General features: G+C 42.7%; 1 non-coding gene across 1 annotated transcript; it reads right to left on the bottom strand.

Moving 5' to 3' along the window:
* Positions 1 to 8,646: 8,646 nt before the first annotated feature.
* LOC128574446 (U6 spliceosomal RNA) lies at positions 8,647 to 8,753 on the bottom strand. Its single transcript, XR_008376796.1, has one exon. It is a non-coding gene; the product is annotated as a U6 spliceosomal RNA (small nuclear RNA).
* Positions 8,754 to 11,139: the final 2,386 nt, after the last annotated feature.

Here is an 11,139-nt window from a genome sequence, read left to right on the forward strand (position 1 = left end):
AGTTTCCCCATGAATGTATAACACAAGTCTAACCATGAAAAAAAAATGGAAAAAAACAATTGGAAGACATTCTAAGAGATGTCTAACTAGCTCTCCTTAAAACTGTTGAAGCCACCCCCAAGAAAATATAGTATGAGAAGCTCTCACAGCCCCAGAGGAGCCTAAGGAGACATGACCACTAAAGGTAACCTGGTGTCCTAATCAGGATTTTGGAATGCCAAAAAGTCACTGTGGAAAATCAGTGAAATCTGAATAAGGTATGGAGTTCAGTTTATTTATTTATTTTTTTTCTCCCTTAAGAAAGGGCAATTGATGTTTTGATTTGGACCAAGTATCCAGTGAAGGCATGAACTTTGATTGTCCTGCCAGTGGACATAATAATTGTTAGTTAAATTTGCCCTGGATAACTCCCCAGTTCTCATGTGGTCTAGGCCTGCCAAAATGTTCCATTAAAAAACCCAACAAAGTTAGTAGTCAATAGTAATAAAAATAAAAGGTAGGTCAAACTTTGCTTGCCTATCTGGGAAAAAAAAAATAAAAGAGATCCCATTCATAACTCAGCACAGTAGTTTAAAAAATTCTTTCTTCTAATTCTCAGGTAGCATGACCAAGTTGGTTTTATCCCAGGGTCTCAAGGCTGGTTCAATATAAATCGTAAATCTATAAGTATAATTCAGCACATAAACAAATTAAAAAACAAAGACCGTATGATTCTCTTAATCAATGCAGAAAAAGCTTTTGATAATATCCAGCATCCCTTCATGATCAGAACACTTAAGAATATTGGTATAGAAGGGACATTTCTTAAACTGATAGAAGCCATCTACAGCAAACCCACAGCCAAAATCATATTGAATGGAGTTAAATTGAAATCATTTCCACTCAGATCAGGAACCAGACAAGGCTGCCCATTGTCTCCATTGCTCTTTAACATTGTAATGGACGTTTTAGCCACCGCAATTAGGGAAGAAAAGGCAATCAAGGGTATCCTTATAGGGTCAGAAGAGATCAACTTTCACTCTTTGCAGATGATATGATTGTATATCTGGAAAACACTAGAGTTTCTACTCAAAAACTCTTGAAAGTGATTAAGGAATACAGCAGCATCTCAGGTTACAAAATCAACATTCATAAATCGGTAGCCTTTATATATACCGACAATAGTCAAGTTGAAAAAACAGTTAAGGACTCTATCCCATTCACAGTAGTGCCAAAGAAGATGAAATATTTGGGAGTTTATCTAACAAAGGACGTGAAAGATCTCTATAAAGAGAACTATGAAACTCCAAGAAAAGAAATAGCTGAAAATGTTAACAAATGGAAAAACATACCATGCTCATGGCTGGGAAGAATCAACATCGTTAAAATGTCCATACTACCCAAAGCAATATATAATTTTAACGCAATCCCTATTAAAGCTCCACTGTCATACTTAAAAGATCTTGAAAAAACAATACTTCATTTTATATGGAATCAGAAAAAACCTCGAATAGCCAAGACATTACTCAGAAATAAAAACAAAGCAGGAGGAATCATGCTACCAGACCTCAGACTATACTATAAATCGATAGTGATCAAAACAGCATGGTATTGGCACAAAAACAGAGAGGTAGATGTCTGGAACAGAATAGAGAACCAAGAGATGAATCCAGCTACTTACCGTTATTTGATCTTTGACAAGCCAATTAAAAACATTCAGTGGGGAAAAGATTCCCTATTTAACAAATGGTGCTGGGTGAACTGGCTGGCAACCTGCAGAAGACTGAAACTGGACCCACACCTTTCACCATTAACTAAGATAGATTCTCACTGGATTAAAGACTTAAACGTAAGACACGAAACTATAAAAATACTAGAAGAGAGTGCAGGGAAAACCCTTGAAGAAATTGGTCTGGGCGAGTATTTCATGAGGAGGACACCCCGGGCCATTGAAGCAGCTTAAAAAATACACTACTGGGACCTGATCAAACTAAAAAGCTTCTGCACAGCTAAGAACACAGTAAGTAAAGCAAGCAGACAGCCCTCAGAATGGGAGAAGATATTTGCAGGTTATGTATCCGACAAAAGTTTAATAATCAGAATCCACAGAGAACTCAAACGTATAAGCAAAGAAAAGAACAAGTGATCCCATTGCAGGCTGGGCAAGGGATTTGAAGAGAAACTTCTCTGAAGAAGACAGGCGCGTGGCCTACAGACGCATGAAAAAATGCTCATAATCTTTAAGCATCAGAGAATTGCAAATCAAAACTACTTTGAGATATAATCTAACTCCAATGAGACTAGCCTCTATCACAAAATCCCAAGACCAGAGATGTTGGCGTGGATGTGGAGAAAAGGGAACACTCCTACACTGCTGGTGGGAATGCAAATTAATACATTCCTTTTGGAAAGATGTATGGAGAACACTTAGAGGTCTAAAAATAGATCTGCCATTCAATCCTATAATTCCTCTATTAGGCATATACCCACAAGACCAAAAATCATATCACAACAAAGATATTTGTACCAGAATGCTTATTCCAGCCCTATTCATAATCGCTAAGTCATGGAAAAAGCCCAAGTGCCCATCGATCCATGAATGGATTAATAAATTGTGGTATATGTACACCATGGAATATTATGCAGCCTTAAAGAAAGATGGAGACTTTACCTCTTTTATGTTTATATGGATGGAGCTGGAACATATTCTTCTTAGTAAAGTATCCCAAGAATGAAAGAAAAAATATCCAATGTACTCAGCCCTACTATGAAACTAATTTATGGCTTTCACATGAAGGCTATAACCTAACTACAGCACAAGACTATGGGGAAAGGGCCAAAGAAGGGGAAGGGACTGATCCTCAGTGGAACTCCTTATATCACATGTTCTGCCTGAGCCAATCAATTTCTTCAGGGGAATTGAAAAATGAGCCAACCTGGTAATCAGCTAGTCCCCGGAATAAAGGCAGAGTAGGTTAAGGTGGTGGAGGAGTCACTAATCATGGGAATCGAGAGACAGTGGGTTTCCAAAAAGACATCAGATGCTCTCACTAAAAGGGAGAACTGGGGCCGACAGGCAAGAGCAGCAGTTGCCATTCGAACAGATGTTTTCAGTCTCGTTGTTGTTACCGTCACCTGGGGGAGCTTTTAGAAGATACCTCCAGAAGTAGTGATTTACTGAATCTGAGGTGTGGCCTGGGCAACAGTATTATTTTGAACTGTCCAGATGTTTCTAATGAACAACCAAGGCAGAGAATCGCTGTGTTCGGGATATTAATAGCTAATTAAGCCTTGCCTTGGGGATACATTGAAGAGCTACTAGTTGATTTTGGGGAGTGCATCTCTCAGAGCAGAGGATGCCAAGAGTCAGTGCAGAGCGGCAGGTGTGGGTTTGGACTGGGGTGGGTGGGAAGCTCTAACTGCCCCCAATCTGAAGTATATCAGGAACCACTTTCTGCCTACGCAAGCGGCCAGCCCTGGTGGCGAGTGTTGAAATTAAATTTTAAGAAACCTTTTGTTTTAGAAAGCCAAAGAATACACTATGCTGCCCCTAATTATAGGATGAAGAGTACAGATGGTTAGCCACCCTACCAGAGGCTGCCTCCCAGGGTCAAGTGTAGAGACTGCTGGGGGTCCCTGTATCATTCAGCTTGCAGAGCCCATGCCTGACACTCTGGCCCCATCTGTGTGGGGAGATGGGGGAACCACTCCATCTTTGCTACCCCAGCTGGTTGAAGGAATGGATTTTCCTCATCTCTCCAGTGAAGGAAAGTTGCGGCCAATCACAGGAAGCCATCTGGAGACCGAAAATATGGGAATCAGATGGCAAAATCTGTTTTTGGAGCTGCGGGAGACACACCTCTCAGCGTGCAGAAATTTGTCAAGAGGGGCCTGGCAGCTGCTCCAGGGTGCAGGAGGGTTTTGGAGGCTGCTGGCCACCTGGGTCTCTGCACCCAGAGTTCCATGTCTTCTCCTACCTGGGTGAGGCCCTGGGCAAACTACACTCTGAGGCTTCTCTCAGAATTTTAATTTTGGAGAAACAGGAAGGTTAGAATGCTCAGGGAAAGGCAGTGGGGCACAGTAGGGAAGAAATGGATTGATAATCTCAACTCCAACACCTCAGATCCTGTCTGCGTCCTTCCTTGAACCTCAGTTTTCTCATCTGTAAAAATGGATTCCAGATGCTGTCTGAGAAGAACTCCACACTCTGGCAGGCAGGAGCCACTAGGCTGCTTTGCGATGGGGATAAACCGGTGGTTTGGGGCCAAGGGCGTGTTTGCGATTCTCCTCATTATTTTAAGAACAAGGGACACCCTTTCTCTTCCTTGTCTTTTTCGTGCCTCCTGACCACCAGCACTGCCTGCCATGAGCACACTGGGATGACGTTCAAAGGGTGGGAAGGGCAGCCCTGCCAAGCTCCCACACCCGCCGGGTTTTAGTTCCTGCACCGCGCAGCGAGATGCCCCGACTTCTGCAGATAGGAAAGCACCCGTTCCCTTTGGTGTTTGCTCCTCTCCCCCTGTGTCTCCCTCCCTCCTTTCCCGGTATTCCCCCTTCTTTCCATTGCTGTTTACTGATCACCCAAGGGTGATGACCTGCCAGGCACTGTGCCCAAGACGGCCTATCCCCTCCCTGACCCAAATTCATCTGGGGTGGATCAGAAGGCTGTACCCTAGTAGTGTCCTTAGGGGCAGATGTAGAAATAAACAAACAGGGACAGTACCGCGCCCAGAGGGCTCCGGCGGAAATGAGCACTGGCTGTTTGGCACGCCCACGGGAGGCCCTCTGACCCAGGGGATGCCCCCAGCTCAGCTCTGTACAGCTTGCGGGAGGCACAGCGACAGCCCTTGCTCCTGTCGCTACACCCTCCCCCAGCCTGTGCCGCAGTGAGTCTGGAACCCCGCCTCCCAGCCTGCGCCAGCAAACGAATCCCTGCCACCCCAGCCACTGAGGCAGGGCTGAATTCGCCCCCGCACCTCGCACCCTGTACCCGGGGCCCGCGACTCCCCGAGCTCCCACCCGCAGCCCGAGCCCGGGGGCGATTGCCGTGCTGAGGGGTGGGGGTGGCCGGCCCAGCAGTAAGCGAGGCAATCCCCCAGCCCCAGTGTGGAGAAAGGGGAGAAGCAGAGACAGGGACTTGACTCAGGATTTTTGAAGTGCCTGAGACACAGCGGCGGCGCAAAGGCCCCAGTCCAGAGAAGGTGGGCGGTGTGGTGCCTTGTGAGGCTCCTCTCAAACACAGGGGGACAGAGTCCCATCTCTAGCTCTGAGCTTGAATTTCTGCAGGAGAGTAGAAATACCATTATAATTTACAGCTCTAAAAATATCAAACGGATGCATTCCGATGAATTCACACCAAGCAGGAGACCCAGAAAAAGGAAATAAGATCTCAAAGTTTTGAGCATCTAGACACTAATCACTCCTGTGGGCAGAGGCCAAGTTCTTAATCCTACTGGTTTTTCCAGTCGACCTTCTGGGAAGAAAGACCGGTGGCTAGATGGAAGTGAAAATGGAGACTAGGGTCATTTCACTCTCAAAGTGTCCCAGGGTACATCTTGGCCAAGCTACCCTGGGCTCTGGACTGTAGGACTGAGCTGGAGGAACTCTGCCCCCCACCCCCTAGTCACTAGCCACAGGCTAATGGCAGGGGAATGGTGCCTCCTTGGGCTTCCAGGATGAAAGAGCTACCTCAGGCCAAATGGGCTTCAACCAAAATGGGCAGTGATGTGTTCAACAGAGCACATGACTTGGGGGAGCAGTGGGAAGCCTCTTTGTTTCTCTGTTACCAGATAAGGAGGGTCTCACCACCTGTCACTGTCCAGCCACTATGCAGAGAGGTGGGATAGGTCCAACCAGCTTTATGATCAGAAGGCCAGCAATTCTGGAGAGTAGCCTCTCCAAGACTGTTCTCCCCTTCCATTTCTAAAACCACAGTTTTATCTATAAAATTTCAAAACAAAAACCATGTTAACCCTTATCTTAAACAACAATAATCAGCATTACACATGACCCCAAATGATATTTCTAATTCCAAAGTTAATCTCCTAAATCACTTGCCATAAACTACGCAAGATATAAACTTTTAGGTTAAAGCTGAGTGTATAAAATAAGAATGGGAGACATGAGGTGAAGGTCACATAGGACCTAAATCGGCCAGACTGTGTCGTCTCTGCCCTAGCCTGACTGACTTTACCTTATTCTCAGTATTTATGCTCTCATCTCTAGTCTTTACTAGTTGCTTCCAGATGAGGAAATAGCTAGCCTTTCTTCATATATGGCAGCCAAGGTCACATTCCTAGAACCCAAGTCAGATCACATTCTTGCCTGCTCAGGTACCTCTAATGCCTTCCCATCCAAAATCATTACCAAACTTCAAAGAAAGCTCCATGCTCGGGGCCCTGTTATTTCTCACCTTCTTGCTTTCCATTCTCCCCCTCACTCCTTCTGTGCCAGCCATCCCGGCCTTCTCCCTGTTCCTAGAATACATCAGGCCCACACCACTGCAGAGCCTTCCCACATGCTGTCTTCTCCACCTGGATCTCTCCTCCCACAGTTACTGAGTTAGTTTCACTGCTTGCTTCAAAGACCATCCTATCCAAAGTAGCATCCTGCTCACTGTACTTCTGCTCTCTATCCCCATAAGCCTCCTTATTTATTATTCTCATGTCCTCATTATATACTGACTTATTTGTTTGTCATATATCTCCCATAAAAGATTGGTTCCCTGACAGCAAAGACTTTGTCTCCTGGACTGTTCTATTCCCAGCATCTGGAACATTGTAGCTGCTCAATAAGTATTTGTGAAAAGAATCAGGTCAGGATAAGCCACGGAATTTGCTCAACTTTATGCAGTCAGTTAGTGGCACAGCCAGCAACTGAACCCTTGTTTCCTCCTCCTGATCTATAATTCTTTTTTACAATCTCACACTCAAGCTGGTTATCTGGAAATGATCTTGGAATGAAATCAGATTGGACAGTGAGTGGCTGCTGGGCAAGCTGGACACCTTCTGAACAAGATATAGTTTTTAGAGTCCTCCAATCCCTCTAAAAGCTCAGCTATCCCTTACTGTATGGTGTAAATATTTACAAAATTGGTAAATTCCAATAGATATTGAGAGGCTCATAATGTGGTGGCAACCCCTGGTTTTTCCTGACATTTCTTCTTTGTTCACCCTTGATGGCTTGGCTGGAAGCCAGAATTTATGGATTTTAGAACCTTTATAATGCTACTAATCCTACTCAAAGATGAAGTTATTTTTGGAAGGGTGAGTCCTGCCAACTGAACCCAGGATCACCAGATCTCTGCCAATGCATGGGAATATGGCCGATGACCATTTGGACAAAGGGGGGCATTCTATGTGCTTCACTTCCTCTTGTGGCTGCTTTTAAAGCCATAACAACTAGTTTCTCTTTCTTAGCAATGATTTATTTTCTCTTCTAAGGTTGTCTATTATGAATAATGCCCAAGAATTTCAGCAGTGTTAGTGCTTTTTAAAATACCATGTTGCAGAGAAATAATTCCCAAAGTTAGAGAAAGGAATACTGGGCTTGCATCTTGGTTTCTCTATCTGCCAACTCTGTGACCTTCTTTGTATTTGGATTCCTCATTTGAACAGTAAGGGTCATCTTATCCACCTGAGAATACCAATGTGAGGGTCAAATGAGTTAGTGCAGAATAAAGTACTTTGTAAGCATAAGGAACTGGGTACTCCAGTGCCCAGCATGACACTACTGGAAAGAAAGGAAAAACAAATATATATGTGTATATAAACTGAGGACCAAAGTCCATCTTTCTGAGCTTACACTCAGGGTGGGGGCTATATGCAAAACGTAGGCCACTGGGGCATAACAAGAAAGGGGTAGAGAGCCAAAACAGAAAATCTGTGGATATCAAGAACAAAATATAAAAGGAGCACTGTGCCAAGGACTAGGGAGGAAATGGGATCAGAGAACACATTGGGAGATTTGTGATGGCTGAATCATAGTGCTAGAACCATGAGAGTTGGAGGGGCCAGAAATATGGATTTGATCAAACTGAGATGAAACAGAGAATGGAAGTCTGGAAGGCTGAGTAGGGCAGAAATGAATTCTTATCTTTTCCCTTCACTAGTAAATATTATTCAGTGCTTACCAACTAGGTTTTAGGCATCATCTTCTTTCCATCATCTTCAGGAAACTGTCCCAAGATAATTAATGAATAGTTTGGGGGGGGGTTATTGTAAGTGGGTTGATGTTGGAATACTCTTTTCCTTCTCTCCTAGCTTAGAGCAATTGCTTAAAGGACTAAGATATTTGAACCTCTGAAATATCTAGGAAAGCATATATTTTTCCATAGATGAAAGCTTGCTATAGGTTTCAAGAAATGCAGAAGAATTGGGTTTGGGGGACTTCGATAATCATGATGGATTCAATAAAGCTGACGTGGCAAAATAAGATCAAGGAAAATATTTTATCTTGCCCTTTTATTATTAATTTATCTAACATTCATTCTATAGTTTCTACCATTTGTCTGCCTCTGTGTGTGTGTTTGCTAATAAGCCCCTACAGGATGGGCATTTTGTCTTCAAAGCATGGTGAGAACCAGGATACGAAGAAGCACATAAGAAATATTGTCTAATGATAATGTGTTTTTTTTTCTTTTTTTTTTTTTTTTAGAATGCAAAGTATAAAAATATGGAACGCTTCACGAATTTGCGTGTCATCCTTGCGCAGAGGCCATGCTAATCTTCTCTGTATCGTTCCAATTTTAGTATATGTGCTGCCTAAGCGAGCACGATAATGTGTTTTTTTCTATTTTTTTCTTTCTTTTTTTTTTTTATTAAATCATAGCTGTGTACATTGATATATTCATGGGGCATCATTCACTAGTTTCACAGGCCGTTTACCAAGTTTTCCTAATTTTTTAACCAGAAAATAGCCTTTGAATTTTTGAAGTTTTCAGCCATTTGTTAAATATTTATCTGGCACCTATATTGTTCTCTTGTGATTGTAACTTCATCTACCTTATTTTTACTATCATCTCAGTCCCTAATAATAGCTTTTCGTTATCCTGTGATGACACAGATCTTGATATTCAGAATCTTGCTAATCTGGGACTTAGCAGATGGTAATTCTCTGCCTGGAAAGAAACAGAGAGTAATGATAACAAAGAGCAGATCCTATTTGCATTGAATTGGAAGCAGGAAAATGAAAGAAAAGCAGGGAGTGTATCAGTCAGCTATTGCCATATAACAAATCATTCCCAAACTCGACAGGTTCAAACATTAGTCTTTTTTTCTTGTTCATGTACTAGAAGTTGGCTGGGAGATGGATGATCTACGTTAGGCTCAGACGGGTTTGGTTCAAAGTGGTGGGTTGAGTTTATATGTGTGCACATGTTTCTCATTTTCCTTAGTCCAGTGAGCTACCGTGGGAGAGTAACAAGAACACAGGAGGTCAAGTACAACTAAGCAAGTCCATTTTAAGGCTTTGCTTGATCACATTTGCTGACAATTCATTGGATGAAGCAGGTTATGTTTCCATCCCCATCATTAATGGAGCAGGGAAATGTATTCTGCCTCTAGCTGGAGGAATTACAAAAGGTCATGGATACAGACAGGGGCTAAAGACTGCTGTCAGTAATGCATAAATAAGAATCCAGTTTCTATATTTGTGATGTTTTCAGAATATGAGACTATCATCTTACTCTAACCTCTCATGTTTTAACTCATTGAATCAGTTAATCCATGGATTAGGCTATTCTAGCAGCAGTAGGATTTCTTCCCGAGGGAAGGAGCTTTTGGCTATTGGTCCTTCAATGAATGTCAAATTAGATGAATTGCTGAACAGAATCAAAGGATCTTGAGTTCAAGTCCCAGTGGCATCACTTACCATCTGTGCATCCTGAGTAATTGTTTAACCTCTCTGAGCCCTCATTTCCTCATCTCTAAAGTGGGAGCAACAATTAATGGTCTATTTATCTTATAGAATTGTTATGAAGATCAAACCACATGAGATCTTGAGTATGAAAGCTTTCTGTAAACTTGAAATAGCTGTACTTGTAAGATACTGGGCAAAGAGCTCAAAGCCTTCTGAAAGGTACTATTTTTACTGAGATTTGCTCAAGTCCATCTTCCTAACCAGTTTTACCGTTTCAAAAACTTGTATTATTTTTATGCTCCTAGGCCTTGTTCCTGGGGCAGCTGGATTGAAGCATAAGGAGTTTTAATTGGGGGGCAGGTGGGAGAAACAGGGTACACTCATCAGTAAAGGGCCATGGAAAGAGGCAGCAGAGCCAAAGGAAAAATTCAGCCCACTTCTTTCTTTTCTGAATGCTAATTCTGCCATCTGTGGCCTTCCCAGGGTCTTACAGCATGGAATCCTAGAGACAACATCCTGTGTTGCAGTTTTCATTTATTTCTTCCTGGCTATTTTCCAGTGGTTTCTTTGGAGGTTGGAGAATGCTGTGGAGGCCAGTGCTAGCAAGGACAGAATGATGCACGGCTTTCAACAGCATCTTGTGGTTTCCTTTGCTTGGCTTTCATTTTGGTTATAAAATTCTTGATTTTCATGAATCCACCTAAAAATACACACTTATTTAACAATCTTAGCAGTCTATATTTTACATATTCATATCTGGAATGCCATCTGTTATATCCCTTGGAGAGAGCTGGCTCATTGGTGTGTGCCATCCAGCCTCATCCAGGAGGTGGCCTGGGGAGTCCATATGCCTTCTGGCATTTTCCATGCCACACAAGGACCTGGGCTCAGGCCCAGGAAATGGTCTGGGATTAGGAATGAGCATCAGATCAAATGGACCAAGGTTGAATCTACAGTGCAATCTGACTTTCCAGGTTATTTCTGAAAGGAGAAGAAAAGGCCATGAGATGTTTTCTGCAATGTCCCAGTGACAAAATTCATTATGTGGGAGTATTTATCCCTAATGCAACTGTTTAGGCAAGGCCACTAAATACAGTGATATATTCTTGGTGTTTTTTTTTTAAGAATAAACATCCCACATCACAACCAAAATAGATGATAGTGTTGAAATGTGAACTTCAGATACAACAAACATGCAAGTCAGACAAAGAAATTAAAGTTAAACCAGAATTGATGAGGGTAATATGAAGAAGGCATGGACCCAAGTTTCCTTAGTTCCAGCTCCAATTTTGCCCGTTAACT

This window comes from Nycticebus coucang, chromosome 21 (assembly GCF_027406575.1).
Source record: "Nycticebus coucang isolate mNycCou1 chromosome 21, mNycCou1.pri, whole genome shotgun sequence".
Classification (NCBI taxonomy): Eukaryota; Metazoa; Chordata; class Mammalia; order Primates; family Lorisidae; genus Nycticebus; species Nycticebus coucang.